This window comes from Epinephelus fuscoguttatus, linkage group LG3 (genome assembly GCF_011397635.1).
Source record: "Epinephelus fuscoguttatus linkage group LG3, E.fuscoguttatus.final_Chr_v1".
Lineage (NCBI taxonomy): Eukaryota > Metazoa > Chordata > Actinopteri > Perciformes > Serranidae > Epinephelus > Epinephelus fuscoguttatus.
Window position 1 is genome coordinate 1,916,506 of NC_064754.1, and position 8,472 is coordinate 1,924,977.

The 8,472-nt window shown below is 43.0% G+C and overlaps 1 non-coding gene across 1 annotated transcript; it reads left to right on the plus strand.

Moving 5' to 3' along the window:
• Positions 1–8,165: 8,165 nt before the first annotated feature.
• On the plus strand, positions 8,166–8,237 carry trnap-cgg (transfer RNA proline (anticodon CGG)). The gene has a single exon. It is a non-coding gene; the product is annotated as a tRNA-Pro (tRNA).
• The last annotated feature ends 235 nt before the right edge of the window (positions 8,238–8,472 follow it).

The window sequence follows — 8,472 nt, forward strand, 5'->3', positions numbered from 1 at the left end:
GGTGATGATGTCAGAGCAGAGAGCGAGAGGTCGGACTCGTCTTTTTTTTTTTTTTTTTTCTGCTGAAGAGGAAATTGAATTTTTGGATAATTTAAAAATCTTTCCTCTGCTCTGAGCTGCTGACAGGATGAGGCTGCCCAGACGTTTAGACAGCTAGTCTGCTCGGTAACCGCAGGGTCACAGGTTTGAGCCCCAAATCTAGCAGCACATCCCGCAGCACTCTGAACCGACTCGGGTGGGGGGAGGGGATTTAATGTGAAGGATCAGGCTGATCCCATGTTTTTCTCACTGTCTGCGAATCTCATGTTCATACCGCCAAAGTGACTTCCTGTCTTTGTCTCTCAGCTCCAAGCCCATTGGTTGGACATAAATATATATATAAAAAAAAAAAAAAACATAAATATATAGTTTCATCAATAAATCACTCATCAATCAAACAGGAGGAACCAGTGACTGTGTTGGGGACTAGTTTCAGCGACGGATGAATCCACATTTGGTGCTCTACTGAGTGTTTGTGTCAGCAGGATGGTGTCTGTGTTCTTGGTGATGAAGGACCATGTCACCTGGTGACACAGTGACTTTAGCCCCTTTTACACTGCCTGTTCAAGGCTGGAATATCATGCCGTTACACCGTCTCGCCGTTCTGTATACAAGGTGCGATGACGTAATATAGGACAGAGTTGTCTCGCCTCGGAGCCGGGAGCGGAGGTAGTTCACATGAAGCCGACTTCACTTAATCGTAATGAAAAGCTGCTGACCACAGAGCAGCACTCTCAGCGGGGCATCAATGAAAAGCTGCTGGTTATTGATTTCTGAAGGTTAAAGGTGACGGCTGGGATGTGATGAAGTCCATCAGAGTATGCTGTTAATTAGCTGATAAGCTCCGATCGGTCCACACGCCTGTGACCTCATCATTCAGACTGTTTAATGACTGGAGACATGTTTCAATCAAGCAGATGATTCTTTTGATTCTCATATATGTTTACTTCATTATAAAAGTGTACGGGAGCAGGTGATGTAGTTCTGTTGGCTTCATCACACCGGGGTCTGAGGACGAGTACGAAGTGGACGGGATGAGAGTCAGCACCTCCACATCTGAGGTCATGGTTCTCTGCTGGAAACCGGTGGATTGTTCTCTCCAGGCTGGGAGATAGTTACTGCCTCAAACAAGGGAGTTCAAGTATCTCAGGTTCTTCTTCACGAGTGAGAGTAGAGTGGAGCGTGAGATGGATCGGTGGTTTGGTGCGACTTCTGCAGTGACCGTCGTAGTGAAGAGGGAGCTGAGCCGGAAGGCAAAGCTTTTGATTTACTGGTCCATCTGCGTCCCAACCCTCACCTATGGTCATGAGCTCTGGGCAGTGACTGAAAGAATGAGGTCACAGATACAAGCGTCTGAAATGAGTTTCCTCTGTAGGGTGTCTGGGCTCAGCCTTAGAGATAGGGGGAGGAGTCAGACATCTGGAGGGAGCTCGGAGTAGAGCCGCTGCTCCTTCATGTTGAGGTGGTTCAACATCTGATCAGGATCCTCCTGGTCCAGCTGGTAGGAGGCCCCGGGGCAGACCCAGAACACACTGGAGGGATTATAGATCTTGTCTGGTCTGGGAACAGCTCAGGGACCTCCGTTGCAGAGGGGGGACCAAACATGGGGACGCTAAGGAACGCTTCTGTTGGTACCATCCCACTGGATTAAGTGAAGCCCAGGATTATTTTGTGTATTTAAACAAAATGTTACCAATGTGTAGAGTTCACAGGTACAGGTGTGCACATTGGTTGCCATCACTTCGAAAACAAGCTGCCTGCTGACTCACTGAGATTCTGTGAGGAAAATATTCAATGTGTGTGACCTGCAGCAGGCCGACGAGCGGCTGCTGCATCACAGTTCATCAGTGACATCACTGCAAATGATTCATTCATGATTCAGATTCATTTCTCACCTTTAATTAGACGCAGTTGTCTGTTTTATCAAAGTTGCTACTTTACATTTTGAGATATGGAATAAAACTTTGAGGCATCACTGTAAAAAGACGCAACATTTCTGAAATATTTCTTGATTCAGTCTGCCCTCTGGACTTTCCTTAAGATTTCGCTGCTGTCTTGACAGTTTGAACAGCTGAACTCCTCGGGGGGAGGAAGTCTTCAGATATGCTGAATGATTTCACTCATCAGGAAGCTTCATGTCTGTCAGAGGAGGAACTTTCTGCTCAGTTTCACCTGAAAAGTCAAATTCTTTGCCTGTTTAACTGCAACAGACTTCTGAGTCTCTTCCTGGTTTGTTTCTGATTTTATGAACATGAACTTTTCTTCATCCCTGCAGCACTTTTTATCAGTTTAGATAGTTTTGGTGTGCAGAGTGTACCGCAGATATGTCTGCCTTCTCTCCAATATAATGGGACTAGATGGCTCTCAGCTCCTGGTGCTGTCGTCGGTTTCAGCTAAAAAGTCTGCTGTGAAAAAGCTCCATTAATCACATGATAACAGTCCCCAAGAATGCAGGAATCCTGCAACCTTTGTTCCATGAGGAAAATGATGACGAGCTGAAAATAGATCTTGATGATAAAATCTAAGATGAAATCTGTGTTTCAGTTTCATCGATGAGACGTGATGAAATTGTTAGTGGTGGACTCTCGGACACTGAAAGAACGGCCGTGCTTGTGATGATCTTCAGATGCCTGATGAGCTACAGGCTGGTAAACTCCAGTAAATAGTCTGCACCAGGATGTTTGGGTTGGTGCGAGTTGTGAGCTGTAATTCAGCAGTAAATAATCAGCCGTGTGTGTCTGACTGTGGATGGTGGAGCTGCTGAATGGATTTGTGGAGTTTGTTAGTTGCAGCGGTGGCTGTTAGCAGCTAGCTCCGCTCGCAGCCTTCACAGCTTCACCCCGCAGGACTCCACTCAGTCCGGACTGGAGAAGGTTTGTGGGTTGATGGTGTTTGACAGGCAGGTAGGAGGCTCAGTTATCTGTGAGTGTAGCTGTGCTGTAAGTAAACAGTCTGAACTCAGATCAGTTTTCTCTGACAGAGATGAAAGTTTAGTTTGAATCACCAACTCTGTGAGAGGACACCAGTTTAAACCTCCAGACTAACATGTTGCACATGAAGAAACACGTTATGTTTCTGCTTCTTAACAGTCACATGGATAAGTCAGAGTTTACAATGAACCTGGGGACAAATCCTAGTTGGCTCACATTAGTTATTTGTTGAGAGCATAAATAGAGAGATGTTGAGCTTTTCAGATGATGATCAGTAAGTGTGTGCTCGTAAATCAGCCCTTAAACCTGTCACACACTGCTGGAGACATGACACACACATTATTTTATACAAACTGTCACCTTGAGTCTGATTTATGATCCATGAATCAGACTCACTGGGTTAGTTTGAAGATAAGAAACATATAGAAAACATCAGGACTAAAACGTTTTGAATTTTCTAAACTATGAAGGATAAAAATGACAAAAATGTGACTGAAACTAATGAAACATTTTTGTCTCAACACATCATACCGGAGTGAAGACAGATATCACCATGTTTGTTTTCCTAAACTTTACCTACATAACTTTACATTACGTTACATCACATGATGACATCATTCTTGGGGCACTAATTCCTTAGACATCATACGAACCGTTGTACGAGGATACCTTAAAGTACGACCATCTTTCCCAAAACTTCAGCCAAGAAGTTTATTTGGCTTAATTTAACCAAATCTGAACACCAGAAAGTGGCACAGCAAAGTTATTCTGCACATTCTTGTCAGATATGTGTTGCTGGAAGGTGATGCAGTAGCTTCTCTCAGGGCTCGTTTACGTGTAATTATTTCTGTGCACGTCAGCATACAGTTGAGCTGCGAGAAGATGACATGGAGGTCGACTGTCTGGGAGACTGTATCAGCAGCAGAGTTTTACTCAGAGCTTTGACTCTCCAGATGCACATAAAGAACAGAATTTATGACGACTGAAAGGAGACAAGGGGCTTCCCATGACTCTGTAAATGTCCAGTAATGTCTTTTACACTCAGTGCTGCCAAAACAGAACATTCACATACATGTTATAATGACACACCCAGGTTACGCTCAGGGCTGCAGAGAGTGCACTCCTGTTAAAGTGAAGAACTGTGTGCTGGAAGGAGGAGTGTCGATGCTGATAAGAAGGCAACAGAAGAGTGTGTCTCCTCCGTGTTGACGCTCTGCTGTGGTTAGAATCCTACAATAACATGACTGTGGTCTCTTGGTGGTTAGAGCGAGGCACCAACACAGCCAGAGGTCATTAGGTTCATTCCCACTGTGACCCGTCAGGCTAAATATTCTCTCATAGTGCTGTGGAGGAAAGCCTCCATGTGAATGGATGATACAGTATTTGGGTCAGTTTGTAGCTGGAGAGTAGCTCCGCCTCAGCCTCCTCTGTCCCTGCTACCCGCTGGACTGGACACATCTGCTTCTGAGGGGTTTACAGTTTTATGAACACGGGAAAGAGTCCAGTCTGTCCAAAAGAGTTTTCCTAGTTACAGTTAATATCTACATTTCAGATTATTAAACATGAGTGTTTCTCTCTGGAGTTCCTCTGGAGACTTCATGCAGACCAGGAGTGTGTCTCAAATCACATACTTTCGTTAGACATCAATGTAGTACACTATGTACACTACGTACTTCTTGCATGGTGTGTTAATTTCAACAGGGTAGTGTTGTCTCAAATCCCCACTTCCAGTTTGCACTTACTAGAGGTGGCAAGGTTTTTTGTTGTTGTTTTTCTAACCACCTCTTTTTCTTCATCGTCTTCTTTTTAAGCAGCGAATTGCAAAGGAACGGTGGAGCAACATTTGACCGCTATCTCTGTCCACACATAAACCAAACTTACGCTACAATGTCCCTGCTGATTAAAGTGTGCTGCTGTAGCTAGGGACAAGTTGTCTGGCTTGCAAATGTCCCGTACGCATTATTGTTGGCGGTACCGAATCATTACAGACCCAACAAACATCACTGACTGACAACACTTTTCATACTTAGTGCAAAGAACATGTATAACTGACATCTGTATCACGCGGCAGTGTTCACTGTAGCCAGCTCAGGCTCCTTGTTGTTTCCAGCCGCCATGTTTAAAGTTTAGAAGTTTGTGACATAGCTTTCTGTACATCATAAAGATGGCGACCGTTGAGGCTGAGAGGTGTACGTCATTCCGCCCTCAACTTTTGGACTGTTTTAAGTGTGTCAGTAATACACTGCATTTACCCGTACTATGCAGCGTGAACGCATTTAGCGCACTCAAAATATTAGGTGTTTAGTGCAGAAGCATGTGATTTGACCACTTGTGAAAGAAGAAAGTGAGGTGTGGAGGTTCACAGGTGGTTTGTTGTTTAAAGCTTATGATTCTCGCTTTGGGGGGGGAGGGGCTTCAAATCTGGAACAAGCCCCTGTAACATCAACTAACATCTGAAATTTTGTCTTTTAGTGGGAAGGGTTCAAATCTGCATTTATTCCAGTGACAAATGACTCTGCGCCTCCGGCAGTGATGGAATTATGGCATGGACATGCTAACGTCTGCCTCTTTTCTGGCACAAACTGTCTGTAACTTTTGTGACTCTTCGTCATCTCAACCACAAAGTTTGTCCGACTCCATCCAACCAGTGCTTGAACATCATTCCAAATTAGCTGGCACAGAGAAGATTTATACAATCAATACAGTTTCAAAGTGGACACCTAGGATTGGTCTACTGGTCTAGGATATGTCCAGGAGCTGTTAGCCTAGCTTAGCACAAAGACTGGAAGCAGGGGGAAACTGTTTACATCAAAGGGATGGAAAAAGGAGCCCTACTGATTGCTTTTATTTGCTAGTGAGTCAACAGTGATGACATCCGTCTTTTCGTTGGAGTTCATCAGGAGTGTTCACCCCTCGATGTCACAGCAATTGGGAGTAATCTGGGGTTCAGTACCTTGCCCAGGGACCAGGGACCAGGGACCAGGCGCTGATGAGCAGGGGTGTATTATTTCGTATTATATGTGAAGCACTTTTGAGAGGTGCTATGTAGAGAACAGTTATTTTTACTCTCTGATAACAGCGCCATTTCCAGACACAAACTTCATCAGCAGAAAATGTAAGCAGACCTCACAGTCACTGTGTTATGTGACTTCTTGGAAATGCAGAGCAGAAACTCAACAGCGTCTCTCTCTGAGCTGCATCTGTTTTTTATTTCAACACTTTCCTCAGTGAAGTGTCTTTAACAGATTCTCTCCTTGTTTTACACGCCGTGCTGCGACGCGAGTGAGACGCTCAAACGAGGTTTCGGCGCTCTAATGAACCATCTGGACCGTTTCTCTCTCGTTTATAGAGTCGTGAACAATTATGGCTACAAGAAGCAATCCATAAAAACAATTATAGAGCTTTAATACGACGTGTTAAAGTCTTTTCCCAAGGCTCAGAGTGTGTGTTTGTTCAGTCTTTGTTTTTTACAATGCTCTTATTTGAGAAAAGAATTTGGCCTCATCGTCTCATGACCCAAAATGTCTTTCACCTCTTCTGCTGCCTGATTTCGTCACATACAGATATTCCACATACGTGTTTATTTTGGGTATTATTATATGAACTTACTCCTAAAACAAAGGGTCATAGAGCCCTACGGTTACAGCATGACATAATATTTAGGCCTGTATTTGCACCCACCTAGTGGCAGCAGTATTTACATTGTTCTAAAATGCATTAAACAATAAAGAGAAGTTCATAGTAATAAATTAAATATTTACAAACAAATCAAGGCATATATATATATATATATATATATATATATATATATATATGTGTGTGTGTGTGTGTGTGTGTGTGTGTGTGTAATTATGTACTCAGAGGTGGGTAGAGTAGCCAAATATTGTACTCAAGTAAGAGTATTGTTGCTTTAAAACAATATAACTCAAGTAAAAGTAAAAAGTATTTTGCATTAAAACTACTCTGAAAAGTATAATTTATCCGAAAAGTTACTCAAGTAAATGTAACTGAGTAAATGTAACTAGTTACTACCCACCTCTGTGAATGTCTTCAGTTATTCTGTCGTATAGACGCTGGGTTTTTCCACAAGGTTTATGAGGATGTAACGTTGGCATCGCTCAGGGTTAGTCTGTTCGTGCAGACCACAGAAATATATACATTTATACATTATGATCTATGCGCAGTAGAGAGTAAAGTTTTGTCTCCAGTTTATAATTTCAATATTCAGGATATAACGGCTGCTGGACGCTCACCACTGCTCATTTTAGAAAGGACCCCACTTTAGATTAATAAACAGATGATAGATCATCGTTTGTTTCTGGCTGTAAAGGTAGCACGCTAGCTACGTTAGCTACATGGCTAACGTTAGCGAGCCTTTCATTTTCCCTGCCTGGATGCAGATGTGGCTGTAAGTTAACATAAACTCAAAATGTGTTTTCTTGTGGTGTCCTTCCTAAAGTGAGCAGTGGTGAAAGTTAATATACTTTGTTATGATCAAGGTTAATAAGCGTTAGCTAGCTAGCGCACTAGCACGTTGATAAGTTGTACCTCCACATTAAATTATATGTGAACGTCTTCACAACTTTTTTATCAATAAGACAAATCCATGCTTGACAAACATGTTTTTACAATTCATATGATAATTCAGTTCATATTATTCTAACACACACTCCACGACTGAGCTTCCTGATATAGACTTAATATCAAGATTAATTTATTGAGAAATATAAACGTTATAGTGCTTTTTACGTTTTATTTGGTGCTCACACCGACACCACTGCTGTCCCTTTCTGACACCAGTTCAGCTCCGCCCACAAAATACATCATCACTGTTTACCAACACAAAAAGGGTCTATAGCCCCTCCAGCGTATCCCCATCACACCTCCCGCTACTTAATGCAAATATATTAAATATATTATTTAATGGGAGCTTATCGAGTTGACACCATCGTTCCGTGACATGAACAGAGCCACATTCATACAAGGTGCCGCCTGCTACTCAGCTCAGACGTTCACACAGAACCATCGGGAGAAATTTGGGGTTCAGTACGACCCACTGTTCCTCTGAGCCACGGCCGCCCAGAGAGAAGATTTATGTTGCAGCCGTGCCGACTGCTTTACATTTGCAATGCTGTTTTTCCAGTTTGACTCGGCTCAACCAGACTCTTCTTTTGACACAGAGAGACAGTTTTGTGTGGCTCGTTGGTCTAGTGGTATGATTCTCGCTTCGGGTGCGAGAGGTCCCGGGTTCAAATCCCGGACGAGCCCTCTACAAGTGCTGTTTGTAAGTTTCAAAGCACATCTTTCATGTTTCACATTGTGTTTGTTTCATTGCTTTCCACTCTGAAACTGAAGTATAAAACTCTGTCATGTCATGTAAACAAACCACTAACCTATCAGCTGTGCACTCAGTGACATAACCTCTGAAAAGGCAGATCAGTACCTACTTCCTTACTCGTCACAATAATATCGTGTGTATAGATTTAATAGTTGTAGCTGCCAT